The sequence below is a fragment of the Bufo gargarizans genome, chromosome 7, assembly GCF_014858855.1.
Source record: "Bufo gargarizans isolate SCDJY-AF-19 chromosome 7, ASM1485885v1, whole genome shotgun sequence".
In the NCBI taxonomy this organism is placed as follows: domain Eukaryota; kingdom Metazoa; phylum Chordata; class Amphibia; order Anura; family Bufonidae; genus Bufo; species Bufo gargarizans.
Window position 1 is genome coordinate 135,582,885 of NC_058086.1, and position 17,778 is coordinate 135,600,662.

Consider the following 17,778-nt stretch of genomic DNA (forward strand, 5'->3'; position numbering starts at 1 on the left):
AGTATAGTACAGTGACTGCACCGCCCCGCCGCTATTGCCGGCCCCCAGCTCCTCCTCCCAGTCTCTCCACGAGTCCCCGCTCGCTTTACATCGCAGCTTGCGATGTAAAACTGACAGCATTCGCCGTATAAGATGCAGGGGCATTTTCCCCCCATTTTGGGGGGAGAAAAAGTGCGTCTTATACGGCGAAAAATACGGTATATATTTTTTTATAAAAAGTATCTGGGCCCATCCACCAGCAGAAAGGTGACCTCAATACTGATGGGTACCTAACTTGCCTAAACCTATTTATATGCCGTTCATGGGTAGTTTCAAGCTAAACCCATAAAAACACTGACTGTCTGCTACCATTATTACCTCTCAGGGAAAATAGGCAATGACTTGTTGCATAACTCTGTGCCAGCAAACCTTCCAGGAGCAGGAGACTAAGAATCAGATTTTTGCAGCATATATCAGGTGTGGCGGCCACCATGTTCAGTAATATCTTTAAACCATCCCCTGCAGGCAAAGAGTGATGCAGCAGGTCATTGCCTGCTCACCCTGAGAGGTAATGATGGTAGCAGTCACTGTTTTTATGGGTTTAGCTCTCATTGAAAGTGGATGCCCATAAATGGCATAGAAATAGGTTTAGAGTTAGGTGCCCATCCGTATTGAGGTAACCTTACTGCTAGTGAACGGGCCCAGATACTTTTTGATCAAAAAATGTATCTGCTAAGACCCTCTTACTGTATATTGGATGAGCTATTAGTATATAAGGTATATGGATCATAATCAGTTAGTTTAAAGAATGTAGTCATGTCTTTAACTCTATGACTCCCATTTAATTAAGTAGAGAAAGGCATGGACATGTGCAGACACCTTTCCATTTTCTCTCCATTAGGATTTGACAGCCAGTATTGAAGTACCCCAATTCTAAACATAGGTGATGGCCCCAGAGGTGGTAGAGAGTTATAACATATCCTGTGAATGTGCCATAAATGTTTAAGGTATGAACATCCTCTTAACTGGTTAAAGGGACCATACATAGAGAGCTACAAGGGTGAAAATATAATATTTTTACAAACCTTGCTGTGTAATAAGGAGCACTAATTGTCAAAAATATCCTGAAATGCCCTTCCTTTGCATAATTCTCTAAAAACATTAACAAAAAATAATAATACTGTGCATGGTTAACAATACAGACCTAAGCTCTAATGCTGTTGTGATGTTCTTCATCTCAAGGACCATGTTTTGATTTCTTTAAACTACCTATTGCATTTCTGTAATGTCCTACCCTATTGTCTAAGGCTAGTTTGACATATGGCAGAGGAACAAACTGCTAGAGTTCATTGTACCCAGCATTGCCAGAAACTACTGAGCACCGCCGAAACCACATTGACTATAATAGGATCTAATGGGATTTCAGCAGGTTTGTCATGCAGTATTTTTTTGTCCAGCCAAACTCCCAAGATCGCTTTCGGATGCTATTATAGTCAATAGTGATCGTATGGTGCGATCAGTGTCTGACCATTGCAGATGCAGTCTGTTCCACTATATGTGTTGTGAACTCTAGTAGTCTGTTCCTCTAAACAGATTGCTGGATTTCACAATGAATATGTGAATGCACCCAAGGGTATTTTGTAAGAGGCTTAAATGTGATGGTATCTATAGGTGTATTTAACTATGGGATAATGCAGGACCTTTACATTTTGTCCTGAAAATGCAAATACGGACCCATGAAGTGTACTTAATTTTATCCCTGAAGAGGGAAAAAAAAACTCACAATAAAACAAAAAAATATGATTTGTGAATTGTACTGTATTTTTGTGAATGTGAAAAGGAAACATTCTCCATGTGTTATGGACTCAATATAATTATGGCCATACCCTTGCCAATTCTAAGAAAGACTTTTCATTCTTTAAAATGAAAAGAAATAAGCATAATCTATTTAGCATCTAATGTGTGCATCAGTTTAATTGTCTGCCAAGTCTATGAGATGACAACTCCATGGAATTTTGGGAGCAAGGTCATAAATGCTATTAATTTTATTCAAATAATGCTATTGTGATATACTTCTTCAACAATCGATTTATCAAAGTTCTTGGCCCTACCTTGAACTATGTATTGCATGGGTTCAGTACACACGCATTGCTATAATTCATTTGTCATGAAATGGCAGACCAGTTCACTTAATTTATACAGTCACACAGTCCAGGGAACAATTGCTTTGCACTGTAATAATAAAAAATTCACATTAAGCAAAATGTCAAATTCATATACTTTTTTAAACAACTATATAGTTTCTAAAGATAGTTTATACATTAAAAAAAACACAGGGAACCTATAATTTTATTGTCTTGATCCAGGAAAGACAAATTCCCTCCCCATTCCCTCCCCCGACTCCAAATCTAGAATTCAGAAATAATTGCTGGATGACCATCCCAGAAATATAGTACCATAACTTGTGATACTATTACTTTCAAGAAAAGCATCTGTGACTAGACCAATCTCGCCACATTGCATTGGAGAAGCCTGGTTGCCCACCTGCATCCTTTAGACTATGGCCCCATGTTGAAACGCTTGATTTTCCCCTGCGAAGAGGATGTGAAATAATTTGGCTCCATGGCAATTGAACTGTATGTATGTGATCTGAGCGCCATTCAGTAATAATGTGCGCTCAGATCCAAGCTATCTGGGGATTTGTTAAATGTCTATGTTTACTGTAATGGTTTTGACATTGTATATTTGAATAGTGATTTTTGTCCTATTGTCCCCATGTGTGTATTGGCGATTTTCTTTTTGTCCTGAGAGATAATTTAATTACTCCTTGGTTGTCTCCAGGACAGAAGACATTGTGTAAAACTGTGTAATCTCTTGCCTTTGATAATTACATCAACCCATTGTGTAAGGTAATTGTAATGTGTAAGAATGTGTATATAAGAACAATAAACACACACCTCTGGCTGTCCACTGCTTTACCCTCAACACAGAGCTTAGTCTCGTTCTTGGGGGGATTGTATGCTGTTTCAGTCCGACTGCTAGGAGTGTAAACCTTTCATATGGTTTTTACTATTCGGCTGTATGCAGCATTCATATGGTTTCCAGTTCGGGAGATTGGTGTCTTTAGTATCTGCCTTTGCATCTGGGAAGGGAATATCTCTTAAATGGCGTTTACCCCCTTTTATGCCTGGGGTGCCGTTACAATTGGTGGCAGCAGTGTTGATCATTCCCACAGCCAGAGCCACAGCTACAGGAGACACCATTTCATGGATTTACAAGTTGGGGGCAATGCATGTCCCAGTACAGCGACCCTAAGATCAACAGGATGGAACCAGCAGTGGCATACCATGAGGAAGACCTGGATGGCCGGGATGCATTAAGAAAGGGCATCTGGTACCAGGCCCTGGATAATGTACAATACCAGCGAGGCGAGAGTCTCCCCAGTGAAGAGCAGCGATTGCAGAAGCAAGTGGCCCTGCGGATGCCTTTCCTGGGAGAGCAGCCCCTGGAGGATTGGGTGATGGAACTTGAGCATCGGGTATAGCAGAAGCTATGGCTGGAGGATGCCTACCAGGCGCTCTGCTGGTATATGGCACAGTATATACCCTGGACAGCTGAGCATGACAAGCCGGAGGGAGAGGAGTTTGATGGTCCTGGCTTGTTATGGGAGTCCTTTGCAGAGCCTGACTTAGAGAGCCCTGCACAGTCCAGACTTCAGGACATTTTCTACAAGAGGGAGGCTAGGCAGGATTGGGATGACCCCCATAAGATAAAGAAAGACCTGGCTCATCTAGCAACCCTGGAGTGGGAACTGGAGCAGGACTACCGAGATCTCTTCCACTCCATTGGGAAGGCTTAGCAGGACAGCAAGATGACAGACCCGGATCCAGACCCATTCAGCTGCGCAGAAATTGTGGAGTGTTACTGGGAAGAACCCCAGGTGGCCGGTGGAGATGGGACTGAGGTCTCTCCACCAGTCCTGCAGGGAATTGGGAGCCCAGTCTCCATTTCCCAGCGGCCATGTGATTTACAGGGAATTGGGAGCCCAGTCTCCATTCTTCAGCAGCAGAGTGTCCTACAGGGAATAGAGAGACCAGTCTCCTTTCCCCAGCAACAGGACACTTTATTGGGAGCGGAGACAGTCGGTCTCCCTCCCCAGAGGCCGGAAGTATGTATGGGAGAGGAGCTTGTTACCCCCTCTCCCTATTGGCAGTGTGAATTGCAGGGAATTGGGAACCCAGTCTCCATTCCCCAGCAGCCATAAGATTTACAGGGAATTGGGAGCATAGTGTACAACAGCAGAGCTGTGTATCTAAAGGGGAGACAGTCTGTGGTCTATATAAAGGGGAGACTGTCTCCCTATCACAGCAGAGCTGTGTATCTAAAGGGGAGACAGTCGGTCTTCCCCTCCAACAACCAGGCTCCAACCAGGCTACTTTCGTGGTAGCGCTGGCACCAGGGTAGAGTACCGCTGATCTCTGCCCATTCAGCAACCCACCAAGGCCGTCTACCAGTCCCCCACACAGCCGTAGTGAGGCACCTGGACATGGACAGGTTTTTCCCTTGCTCAGGTGTAGTAACCATTTATTGTGAGTGGGCTGTACTGTTGTTTCTGTTTTGTGGGTGGGCTGCTGGACTAACAAGGGCACTGACTGGCAGGAAGTCAGATACCCTGTTAGTCTGTTTGGAAAAGGGGAGAGATATGACGAGACCAATCTCGCCACATTGCATTGGAGAATCCTGGTTGCCCGCATGCTTCCTTTAGACTATGGCCCCATGTTGAAACGCTTGATTTTCCCCTGCAAAGAATATGTAAAAAAAATTTGCTCCATGGCAATTGAACTGTATGTATGTGATCTGAGTAATAATGTGTGCTCAGATCCAAGCTATGTGGGGATTTGTTAAATGTCTATGTTTACTATAATGGTTGTGACATTGTATATTTGAATAGAGATTTCTGTCCTATTGTCCCCACGTGTGTATTGGCAATTTCACTTTGTCCTGAGAGATAATTTAATTACTCCTTGGTTGTCTCCAGGACAGAAGACATTGTGTAAAACTGTGTATTCTCTTGCCTGTGATAATTACATAAACCCATTGTGTAAGGTAATTGTATCACAGGCAGAAGGGAGGATTTTGTGTGGGAGTGTCTGAGTGTATTGTACGGGGTTACTGGTTGTTTTACAAAACCCTGTGGGTGGTACTAATGTGTAAGAATGTGTATATAAGAACAATAAACACACAGCTCTGGCTGTCCACTGCTTTACCCTCAACACAGAGCTTGGTCTCGTTCTTGGGGGGATTGTATTCTGTTTCAGTCCGACTGCTAGGAGTGTAAACCTTTCATATGTTTTTTCCTATTTGGCTGTATGCAGCATTCATATGGTTTCCAGTTCGGGAGATTGGTGTCTTTAGTAGCTGCCTTTGCATCTGGAAATGGAATATCTCTTAAACGGCGTTTACCCCCTTTTATGCTCAGGGTGCCGTTACAGCATCCAAACTCCTTAACTTGTTCAATGAATCAGCCATTACAACCTCCTCTGGCAGAGAGGTCCATAGTCTCACTGCTGCTACATGGTAAAACCTTCTTTCTTCCAGATGCAGAGTAAGCCTCCTTATCAGGGTTATGGTCCTAGACACATTAGAAAAATAGGGGTATAATTATAGGACTTACCCAGTTCCCAATCTCACTTTCAGCCCTTAAACATAGACCACTTTGAAAAGTGGCAAGGAACACCAAATGTCGCAAAATTTTATCAAATATAGCTAATAGCATACATTGCTTGGGGTTACTATCAAATAGTAAAATAGTATTAATATTCCATTTCGTTAATCCTGCACAAATAAAAAATGAACTAGAACTCAAGGTTTTAAAAGTCTGGATATTTATACTATTAAACTCTTATCACCAAGCATTTTAGGCAGTGCAGTCAGACACAAATCATGTTGGCTTGATTGATTGGCAGGAAAGGTCAGTTCTTGTGGGATTCAATAGTAAGAGAGCTACCACCGCACACTCAGGGTTATCATGCAAATAAAATTATTTTAATGTGACATATCCTCCAATCAATAAGTATTACATGCGACTCAACATTTGTCGTTTATCTTATTAAATGCCCCTGCAGACTGCTTTATGTGGGAGAAACCTCGCAAACCATATGTGATCGCATCACAAGTCACAAGTCCACCATTAGACACAAGAAGAACTGGCTTCTAATTCCTGACCATTTTACTAAAGAACCCCACAGCATTGCCCAACTCAAGTTTCAAATCATTGAAAATGTACAACGCCCACGATGCGGTGGAAACCATGTACGCCTACTAAAAGAACGAGAAGCATATTGGATCTACATGCTACAGAGCTTACAGCCCAAAGGCCTTAACCGGGACTTTAATCCATACATCAAATGTTTGTACATTAGGGTGAGTTTATTTGATGGTTCTTCATAAATAACGGTCTACGTTTTACTTTCCAGACCCATTAATCCTCCGTTGGACCCCAGAGGTTGTATGCACATCAGTCCGGCCTTCTTCTCTTATTTTTCCCTAGTGCCCACACATTCCACATAACACACTCTCTATTCTTCATTTTCATAATTATATTTTATTTTTCAATTTTTTTTTTACTTTATGTTTATTTTTATTTTTTATAATAATTTTTAATTCTTTATTTTCAGTTTTATTTTTTCCTTTTTATCCTTTTTTATCTATACTTCCACTCCCTTTTTCTCACTTAGTCCTTCACACACACCCTTCTTCAACACAATTTCCCCCTTTTTCCTTCTGTTCTCCCCCTTTTTTCTATTTTTCTTTTCTTTCTTTTTTCTAATTTTCTCTCCCCCTTTTCTCCTTTTTCTCCTTCCCCCTTCTTTTTCTCCTTCCTTTTTCCCCTCCTTTTCTTCTTCCACCCCTTTTTTCCCCTTTCCCTGTCACTACCAGAGCTTTGATACGTTCTCACAGCTCTGTTTCTCCACCCCTGTGATGATGTCACTACTAGAGCTTGGAGGAGTTCCCTCTGCCCTGTTTCTCCGCCCCTGTGATGAGGTCTTTACTTTCTGTTTCCTTCCTCCCAGCTGTCCCTCCTGTGTTTGATTTCGCTGCCTTTAAATCACCCCTCCTCCTTTGTAGAGGTGCGGATAAAACTTTTCATTTGAGCTGTATCTCTCGCTTGAGTATCTTCACCTACGTGATAGCTTTTCACTGGATCTGTGTTCTGCTGAAGCAAGTACTTCGGATATTGTCTACTAACTTTGGATCGGTTTTCACTGCAGCTGCAGCTCCTTCAGTTAAGTGTTCAGACATTGTGTGTTTCTGTTTCTTTGCTGACTGGATCCGAGGCGACCCTGGTTCCCTCTATATACTGAGCAGGGCACCGGTGGCCGTGTCCCTTCCACTATTGTGTCCCTTCCACTATTGTGGTCATCAGCCTTAGGTACGCGGGCATGTCTCGATCCACCATCTGGATCTGGACATGTGCTGAGCAGCTTAGGGAGAGCATTTAGGGTCTGACAGGGGTCACCCTTTATCCTCCCTAGTTTGGGTCCGGTCAGTTGCTATTCACTGTGTAGGCTCTTGTTGCTCACTTACAGCCGTGACATTATAATCCGCCAAACGGTCCTTTTTTTTACATAGATCCGCTTTCTGACCTGGTTGACCGCATGCAGGGTCTTTCTTTGGAGGTAGCGGATCTCCGTCAATCTATGACCCAGCTTCAAGCATTGGGCTCTGCTCCGGCCCATGGAGTCTGTTGCGAGCCAAAGGTCTCACTTCCGGAAACATTCTCCGGGGGCAGTGAGAATTTTGTTCGTTTCAGAGAGGCATGCAAACTCCATTTTTGCTTGTGTCCCCATTCCTCTGGTAATGAGGAACAGAGGGTGAGGATTGTCATCTCCCTGCTCAGGGGTAATGCTAAGACTTGGGCTTTTTCGTTGCCATCGGGGGATCCCTCCCTTCGATCCGTGGAAAGATTTTTTGCGGCCCTGGGGCAGATATATGATGACCCGGATCGTGTTGCTCTGGCCGAATCTAACTTACGTCTTTTATGCCAGAACAAACTGTCTGCGGAGCTTTATTGTTCTGAATTTCGTAGATGGGCAGCTGATTCAGGTTGGAATGATGCTGCACTGCGGAGTCAGTTCTCTCATGGTCTCTCAGAGAGATTGAAAGATGCGTTTGCTTTCCATGAGAGACCAACGTCCTTAGAGTCTGCCATGTCATTGGCGGTACGCCTTGAAAGGCGTCTAAGAGAAAGAAACGAGACCTCTCTGTCCAGCCATTTTCAGTCTAGGGGCAGTGGTGCGGACTCATTCACTGTGCAGGGGCCTCATCCTCTCTCGGTTCCCTCTGTGGAGGAGCCCATGCAGCTAGGTCGACTTGCCCCTGATAAAAGAGGATTTAGTCCTCAGAGAATGGTGTGTTTTTGTTGTGGGGGCATAGGTCATTTGGCAAATGTTTGTCCGTCTAGGAAATTCTTGAACTGTACTAAGAGTTATAATAAGAGTAAAACCTCAAAAGGTAAATCATCAAACTCTGCTTCATCTGCTACTTTGGGCAAAGTTGATGTAGGAATTGATGCTTTTCCTCTGACCTGCAGTTCCCGTTTTCTCCTTTCTGCCAGGGTAGCGCTAGGGAGCAAAGTCATTTCTTGTCAAATTTTTGTCGATAGTGGATAGTTGCCTTCTCCTCTAGTTTTGGGATTACCCTGGCTCACTAGACATAACCCCACTATTGATTGGCAAGGAAGGCAAATAAATGATTGGAGTGAGTTTTGTAGAGAGAATTGTCTCACAGCGATTTTTGCAGAGGTGTCTACTAAAACGGTGCCATCATTTCTCTCTGATTTCTCGGATGTGTTTTCCGAGAGCGGTGTTCAGGAGCTACCTCCTCACCGGGAGTTTGACTGTTCCATTAACCTCATTCCCGGCGCCAAGCTGCCAAAAGCACGCCTCTACAATCTCTCACAACCGGAAAGAATCGCAATGCGAACTTATATCTCTGAGAGTCTCGATAAGGGGCATATTCGTCCCTCAAAATCACCTGTTGCCGCTGTTTTTTTTTTGTTAAAAAGAAAGATGGCTCTCTGAGACCTTGCCTAGATTTTAGGGAGCTGAACCGTATCACGATTCGCGATCCCTATCCCCTTCCTCTGATCCCGGACCTCTTCAACCAAATTGTTGGGGCCAAGTTTTTTTCCAAATTGGATTTGAGAGGCGCGTACAACCTGGTCAGGGTCAGAGAGGGGGATGAATGGAAAACGGCCTTTAATACCCCTAACGGGCATTTTGAGAATCTCGTTATGCCTTTCGGACTGATGAATGCTCCGGCCGTCTTTCAGCATTTTGTTAACAGTATTTTCTACCATTTAATGGGGAAATTTGTATTGGTGTATCTTGATGATATTTTGATTTTTTCCCCTGATGTTCAGACCCATCAGGATCATCTTTTTCAGGTTCTGCGGATTCTGCGGGAGAATAAATTGTACGCCAAGCTGGAGAAATGTGTTTTTATGGTATCGGAGATTCAATTTCTGGGTTTTCTCCTCTCTGCTTCTGGTTTTCGCATGGATCCGGAGAAGGTCCGTGCTGTGCTGGAGTGGGAACTTCCTGAGAATCAGAAGGCATTGATGCGCTTTCTGGGTTTTGCGAACTATTACAGAAAGTTCATTTTGAATTATTCCTCTGTTGTCAAACCCCTCACTGACATGACAAAAAAGGGGGCGGATTTTTCCTCTTGGTCGGAGGAGGCGCTTGCAGCTTTTTCTAAGATTAAAGAGAGTTTTGCGTCTGCTCCCGTCTTGGTGCATCCCGATGTTTCCTTACCTTTTATTGTTGAGGTGGATGCTTCCGAGGTGGGTGTGGGTGCGGTTTTGTCCCAGGGCCCTTCTCCTGCCAAGTGGCGACCCTGTGCCTTTTTCTCTAAAAAACTCTCCCCGGCAGAGAGAAACTATGATGTGGGAGATAGGGAGTTGTTGGCCATCAAGTTGACTTTCGAGGAATGGCGCCATTGGTTGGAGGGGGCCAGGCACCCTATCACCGTTTTTACCGACCATAAGAATCTGGCGTACTTGGAGTCGGCCAGACGTATGAATCCGAGACAGGCCAGATGGTCTCTGTTCTTCTCCAGATTCAATTTTGTCGTTACATTCCGCCCTGGGATCAAAAATTTGAAGGCTGATGCTCTCTCTCGCTGTTTTCCGGGAGGAGGAAACTCCGAGGACCCGGGTCCCATTTTGGCGGAGGGGGTGGTTGTTTCTGCTCTGTATTCTGATTTGGAGGCCGAGGTCCAGGCTGCCCAGACTGAGGTAACTGCCCGTTGTCCTCCTGGGAAGTTGTTTGTGCCTCCTGAGTTACGTCACAAACTCTTCAAGGAGCATCATGATAATGTTCTTGCTGGTCATCCCGGGAGTAGAATATGCAGAGGGAGACAGAGAAGAACACGGCGGCACTGCTTCCACTGAGATTGCCATCAGTGATAGGATAGCCGTAGATGCGGTGTACTAAGTTTCGCTGTGTGGTGCTCAGCAACGCAAAAATGCAGACTGTGGATCACAATGCAGAGAGGAAAGGTAACAAAGTTGCGGCACTCACCGAAGTACTAATATCTTCTTTATTGAAACTTCTTTGGAAGGCAGCGTGGAGGATCCAGGGGCAGACACAATGTTGCAAGCGGCGACGGCCGTTTCGCGTGTGGGATCGCGCTTCCTCAGGCCGCTGAATACGTCATCGCGCACAGAGTGCGCTTTATACAGGTGGACAAAGGGTCAGCCGTTTCAATAAAGAAGATATTAGTACTTCGGTGAGTGCCGCAACTTTGTTACCTTTCCTCTCTGCATTGTGATCCCGGGAGTAAAGCCACAATAGATCTCATTGCTCAGAGATTTTGGTGGCCGGCTCTTCGTAAGTCGGTAGAGGGTTTTGTGGCTGCTTGTGAGACGTGCGCTCGCGCTAAGGTCCCTCGTTCACGGCCTTCAGGTCCCCTTCTCCCGTTACCCATACCTTCCCGTCCTTGGACACACCTCTCCATGGACTTTATCACGGATCTTCCTCGTTCCTCAGGGAAGTCGGTGATCCTGGTGGTGGTGGACCGTTTTAGCAAGATGGCTCATTTCGTACCCTTCCCTGGTTTACCCAGTGCTAAAACGTTGGCGCAAGCTTTTGTCGACCATATTGTTAAATTGCATGGCATTCCCTCGGATATTGTTTCCGATAGAGGCACGCAGTTTGTGTCCAGATTCTGGAAGGCTTTCTGTTCTCGCCTGGGGGTTCGGCTGTCCTTCTCTTCTGCTTTTCACCCGCAGTCGAATGGTCAGACTGAACGTGCCAACCAGAATCTGGAGACATATTTGCGCTGTTTTGTGGCAGAGAACCAGGAGGATTTGTTCATTTCTCCCTCTTGCTGAGTTTGCTCTGAACAACCGTCGTCAGGAATCTTCTGATAAGTCACCATTCTTTGGTGCATATGGATTCCATCCGTAGTTTGGACATTCTCGGGAGGGGCTCCCTCTGGTTTGCCTGAGGAGGAGAGATTTTCCTCGTCTTTGTCTACCATTTGGCAAAAGATTCAGAGTAATCTTAGAAAGATGAGTGAGAAATATAAGCGTGTGGCTGATAAGAGACGTGTGCCTGGTCCGGACCTGAATGTGGGTGATCTGGTGTGGTTGTCTACAAGAAATATTAAACTGAAGGTTCCCTCCTGGAAATTGGGTCCCAAGTTTATTGGGCCTTAGAAAATCTTGTCAGTCGTCAATCCTGTTGCCTTCCGTCTTGATCTTCCACGGGTTTGGAAGATACATAATGTATTTCACAGGGCTCTTTTAAAACCATATGTCCAGCCCACGGTACCCTCCTCTTTGCCTCCTCCTCCGATTTTGGTTGATGGCAATCTGGAGTTTGAGGTTTCCAGAATTGTGGACTCTCGCATTGTCCGCGGTTCTCTTCAGTACCTCGTTCATTGGAAGGGTTATGGACCTGAAGAGAGGATGTGGGTTCTGGTGTCGGACATTAAAGCCACTCGCCTCATCAGGACATTTCATAGGGCTCATCCTGAGAAGGTGGGTCCTGGGTGTCCGGAGTCCATCCGTAGAGGGGGGGGGGGGGGTACTGTCACTACCAGAGCTTTGAGACGTTCTCACGGCTCTGTTTCTCCACCCCTGTGATGATGTCACTACTAGTGCTTGGAGGAGTTCCCTCTGCCCTGTCTCTCCGCCCCTGTGATGAGGTCTTTACTTTCTGTTTCCTTCCTCCCAGCTGTCCCTCCTGTGTTTGATTTCGCTGCCTTTAAATCACCCCTCCTCCTTTGTAGAGGTGCGGATAAAACTTTTCATTTGAGCTGTATCTCTCGCTTGAGTATCTTCACCTACGTGATATCTTTTCACTGGATCTGTGTTCTGCTGAAGCAAGTACTTCGGATATTGTATGCTGACTTTGAATCTGTTTTCACTGCAGCTGCAGCTCCTTCAGTTAAGTGTTCAGACATTGTGTGTTTCTGTTTCTTTGCTGACTGGATCCGAGGCGACCCCGGTTCCCTCCATATACTGAGCAGGGCACCGGTGGCCGTGTCCCTTCCACTATTGTAGGGGTTTCAGTGGTCATCAGCCTTAGGTACGCGGGCATGTCTCGATCCACCATCTGGATCTGGACATGTGCTGAGCAGCTTAGGGAGAGCATTTAGGGTCTGACAGGGGTCACCCTTTATCCTCCCTAGTTTGGGTCCGGTCAGTTGCTATTCACTGTGTAGGCTCTTGTTGCTCACTTACAGCCGTGACATTCCCTGCCTCCCACACATACACCATCACACACATTTGCCAACATGTCCCCTTCTTCATTCCTCCTCACCTTTCTCTCATCCTCCCCCTCTTTTCTGACACTCACAAACTGCCCACCAGTTTCACACTATCACTACATTCACTACAGCAATTTCCACCTTTTTCCCTATCCTTTCCCACACCCAACATGGCCGTGCCAGTTTTAGTGAGTCTCCGCCTATCCTCACGCCCAATCTTTTCCATTACACACCTGAAGTCCTGTGAGATCTTGCGCGACTTCAAGCGTTACGCAGGCGCACCGTGCCTACTTAGACGTTGTCTCCAGCGCTCTCATCCATACTGGCCCACAGCCTCTCTCTGCAACATGTTCACGCTGTACCACGGGGGTCCTCCTGAAATTCTGTACTCTACTCTTGGTAGACTCCCCTGCCGTCACTGGGGTTGCCCCCAGCAACATACTACTATTATTGATTAATTATTTATCTGTACTACTCTGTGCTATTATTTATCTGTGCTACATGACAGCACACTACTGTGCTATCTATGTTACATAACAGCTGTGCTATTTGTGCTACATGAAAATATACTACTGTGCTACATGACAACATACTACTGTGCTATCTGTGCTACATGACAACATACTACTGTGCTAATCTGTGCTAATCTGTGCTACATGACAACATACTACTGTGCTAATCTGTGCTACATGATAACCTACTACTGTGCTACATTACAACATATTACTTTCCTATAATAAGATGACTCGATTCCTCTATTGCTTTGTTATACTTTGCTTGCCCATACCCTTTGGGTACACATACTATACACCACATATACATTTTGATTTACATTTTATCTGAACATCTATCTTGATATATTTTGATTTTTTTTTTTTATATCATTAGCACATCATATACCCCAACTTCTGCTTACCCAGCTTCAGTTACACATTATAGGCCTTATTCCAACAGCCACTCATTGAGCATAGGAGAGAATCTAACTCAGCGATCCACAGACAAATAGTTGTTTGGGTGCAGGGCACTATCGTTTTACCCTGCCCTGAGCTCATTGACCAGAAATACTAACTTTTAGAATTATGTTAACTAGGTGGGTGGCGGCAGCGGCCATTTTATGCATGAACAGTGCACCAGCACTGCATCTAAACTTTTGGGACATTGCAAATCACCATTTTTTGGGGGCAAACTACAACATCTGGATTAGTCAGTGTGCAATTTAAGGTAGAAATACACCCATCATTTTCTGGGGTTTGAAAAACACACAACTTTTTTCAAAAAACAGTATTTTCCAGATCTGCAAGTGTTAAATTCTAGTTTAATATATACAGCTTTCATATACTGTTAGCAAAAAAAGACTTTTTGGGCAATCTACATCATCTGGATTAGTCGGTGTGCAATTTAAGCTAGAAATACACCCATCATTTTCTGAGGTTTGAAAAACACACTTTTTTCCCCAAAAACAGTATTTTCCAGATCTGCGTGTGTTAAATTCAAGTTTAATATATACAGCTTTCATATTCTGTTAGCAAAAAAATACTTTTTTGGTAATCTACAACATCTGTATTTGGCCTCATGCACACGACCGTTGCCGTGTGCCGTTTTCCGTTTTTTTTCGCGGACCCATTGACTTTCAATGGGTCCGTGGAAAAATCTGAAAATGCACCGTTTTGCAGCCGAGACCGTGATCCGTGTATCCTGTCCGTCAAAAAAATAGGACCTGTCCTATTTTTGGGACGGACATCGGTTCACGGACCCATTCAAGTCAATGGGTCCGTGAAAGAACACGAATGCCCACAAGATTGGCATCCGTGTCCGTGATCCGTGGCCGTAGGTTACTTTCATACAGATGGATCCGAAGATCCGTCTGCATAAAAGCTTTTTCAGATCTAAGTTTTCACTTCGTGAAAACTCATATCCGACAGTATATTCTAACACAGAAGCGTTCCCATGGTGATGGGGACGCTTCTAGTTAGAATACACTACAAACTGTGTACAAGACTGCCCCCTGCTGCCTGGCAGCACCCGATCTCTTACAGGGGGCCGTGATCAGCACAATTAACCCCTTCAGGTGCGGCACCTGAAGGGGTTAATTGTACTATCATATCCCCCTGTAAGAGATCAGGGCTGCCAGGCAGCAGGGGGCAGACCCCCCCCTCCCCAGTTTGAATATCATTGGTGGCCAGTGCGGCCCCCCTCCCTCTATTGTAATAATTCGTTGGTGTCGTTGGTGGCCCAGTGTGCGTCCTGGTTGCCATGGTTACTTAGCAATAGTACAATAGTAGAAGATTCATACTTACCTGCTGGCTGCTGCGATGTTCGTGTCCGGCCGGGAGCTCCACCTACTGGTAAGTGACAGGTCTGTGCGGCGCATTGCTAAATGAACTGTCACTTACCAGTAGGAGGAGCTCCCGGCCAGACACAGACATCGCAGCTCCCAGGTAAGTATGAATCTTTTACTATTGTACTATTGCTAAGTAACCATGGCAACCAGGGCTGCAGTAGCGTCCTGGTTGCCATGGTTACCGATCGGATCCCCAGCGATTAAACTGGGACTCCGATCAGAACTCCGCTGCCACCAATGATTGGGGGGGGGAGATGGAAGGCCGCACACTGGCCACCAATGTTGTTAATGCTATAGAGGGAGGGGGGGCCGATGGGGGGCGCACACTGGCCACCAATGTTGTTAATGCTATAGAGGGAGGGGGGCCGATGGGGGGCGCACACTGGCCACCAATGTTGTTAATGCTATAGAGGGAGGAGGGGCCGCACTGGCCACCAATGATATTCAAACTGGGGAGGGGGGGGCGCTTGATGGGGACGCTTCATGGGGACGTGATGAGGACGCTTCAAGCTAAAATATACCATTGGATTGGAGAAAACTCTGATCTGATGGTATAAAAGGGACTCCAGACTTTACATTGAAAGTCAATGGGGACGGATCCGTTTGAAATGGCACCATATTGTGTCAACGTCAAACGGATCCGTCCCCATTGACTTGCATTGTAATTCAGGACGGATCTGTTTGGCTCTGCACGGCCAGGCGGACACCAAAACGACTTTTTTTTATGTCCGTGGATCCTCCAAAAATCAAGGAAGACCCACGGACGAAAAAACGGTCACGGATCACGGACCTACAGACCCCGTTTTTGTGGACCGTGATAAAATACTGTCGTGTGCATGAGGCCTTTGTCAGTGTGAAATTTAAGGTAGAGATACATCCATCATTTTCTGAGGTTTGAAAAACACACTCTTTTGACAAAAAACACTATTTTCAGGCCTTGCAGAATCAGCACGTGGGAAATTACAGGCTTATATACTGCTGTCAAGTTCAATTTTTAAACAAACACTTATTTGGGCACAAAAATTTTAGTTGGCAGCCTTTGATGCAGATGTCATTGTGAGATACACCCTTAATACATTTGGGTTACATTCAGAGATTTTAAATACCGCCATTTGGTGCACCATTATTGAGTTCAGGCCTACAGAGGTTCTGAGATATCCCCCTACATACAGGGGTTTGAATCAGGCATTTGAAATACAGCCATTTGAAATACAGCCATTTTGTGCAAAGATATATTTACTGCAGGCCTACACTAGTTCAGGGCCTGTGAGATACTACCTCTACATATAGGGGTTCGAATTAGGCATTTGAATTACAGCCATTTGAAATACAGCAATTTTGTGCAAAGATATATTTACTTCAGGCCTACAGAGGTTCTGAGATATCCCCCTACATACAGGGGTTTGAATCAGGCATTTGAAATACAGCCATTTTAAAATACAGCCATTTTGTGCAAAGATATATTTAATTCAGGCTTACACTGGTTCAGACCGTGTGAGATACCCCCCTACATACAGGGGTTTGAAACAGCCATTTGAAATACAGCCATTTTGTGCAAAGATATATTTACTGCAGGACTACACTGGTTCAGGGCCTGTGAGATACTACCTCTACATACAGGGGTTTGAATTAGGCATTTGAAATACAGCCATTTTGTGCAAAGATTTATTTACTGCAGGCCTACACTGGTTCAGGGCCTGTGAGATACTACCTCTACATATAGGGGTTCGAATTAGGCATTTGAAATACAGCCATTTGAAATACAACAATTTTGTGCAAAGATATATTTACTTCAGGCCTACAGAGGTTCAGGCCCTCTGAGATACCACCTCTACATACAGGGGTTTGAATCAGGCATTTGAAATACAGCCATTTTGTGCAAATATATATTTACTTCAAGCCTACACTGGTTCAGACCGTGAGAGATACCCCCCTACATACAGGGGTTTGAATCTGGCATTTGAAATCCTAAAGATCCTAAATTAAGAAATATGAGGAGAGCGTCAAATATGGGACATGGCCCAGGTCATGTTGCTGCTGGTGTAGCTCCTGTTGCAGGGAGAGGACATGGTCGATCTGTGCCAGCTACACACACAAGTGAAACCCCTTCCTCAGGTGCCAGTAGGCGACAAAACCTAAAGCGGTATTTGGTCGGGCCTAATGCTGCTCTACGAATGGTTAGGCCTGAACAAGTACAGGCGATGGTAGATTGAGGACAGTGGATCCAGTTCTTTCACATTGTCTCCCACCCAGTCTCCTGCTGAAAGACCACAGTTGGCACCTGCAGCCCATGTCCATCAGTCTTTCACCTCACCCCCTTGCAAATCAGCCAAGCAGTCTGAGCCCCAAGTCATGCAGCAGTCTCTTCTGCTTTTTGATGACTCTGTTAGCAGGGTTTCCCAGGGACATCCACCTAGCCCTGCCCCAGAAGTGGAAGAGATTAAGTGCACCGATGCTTAACCACTTATCTTTGAAGATGGGTACATGGGAGGACCATTGCAGCACGTCTCGGATGATGACAAAACACAGGTGCCAACTGCTGGGGCTATTGAAAGTGTGCAGACTGACAAGGAAGGCAGGGGTGAAGACTAGGTGGAAGATGATGTGGAGGACGATGAGGTCCTCAACCCCACATGGAATCAAGGTCATGCGAGTGACCTATGTAGTTCGGCGGTGGT